Source organism: Pteropus vampyrus, unplaced genomic scaffold (genome assembly GCF_000151845.1).
Source record: "Pteropus vampyrus isolate Shadow unplaced genomic scaffold, Pvam_2.0 Scaffold268, whole genome shotgun sequence".
Classification (NCBI taxonomy): domain Eukaryota; kingdom Metazoa; phylum Chordata; class Mammalia; order Chiroptera; family Pteropodidae; genus Pteropus; species Pteropus vampyrus.
Genome location: NW_011889049.1, coordinates 602,616 through 603,300, shown reverse-complemented (window position 1 = coordinate 603,300; position 685 = coordinate 602,616).

The following is a 685-nucleotide window of genomic DNA, read 5'->3' as shown; positions in this document are numbered from 1 at the left end:
GACACGGGAATGTGGGGGGCACGTTAACTTGGTCTCCAGCGGGAGAGCTGCCCTCCCCACACCCCCTGCAGAAGCGAGATGAGGGGCGTCCCGGGCCGACGCCCTCAGCCTCCGCGATGCCTCGGGTCCAAAATGAGTCCTCCCCAACACTCCCCTGATGGGACCCCACAACCAGGGACATTTTTTTTTACCCCCACTGTATTTGTTAATTGTTTATTTATCAAGAGAAACTATTTCTTAGCCCAAATATTCACGCTTCCAAGTTCAGGAACACAGGTCAGTGACAAATTTCCGTGTAAGTCAATTCGAATTCTTTACATTCTGAAATGGCTCTGCACCCTCAAAGATACCGGCCTTCCTCATCTCCTGAGAATCTTTCATGGAATCATAATTTCCGTCGAAATCTGCGTGTGCCTTCTTCCTTGGTTCAGCCACAGCAAACTTATAAAAAGCTGCAACCCCCAGGGAGTCTGGGGTCCACATGGGGAAACTGAGGCTCCTAGGCATGCCAGCTCAGAGTCCGGGGTCCTCTGTGCCTGACTCGCGGGAGCTCCCACAACGGCGGTGGAAGAGGCACGTACGGCAGGTAAGTCTCCACCTTCCTACAAGACTCTCGCCACCAGGAGCCAGGCGTGGGGACACACCCCCCACCTGCCCCAGCTTCTGAACACAGCAGAGGTTGAAA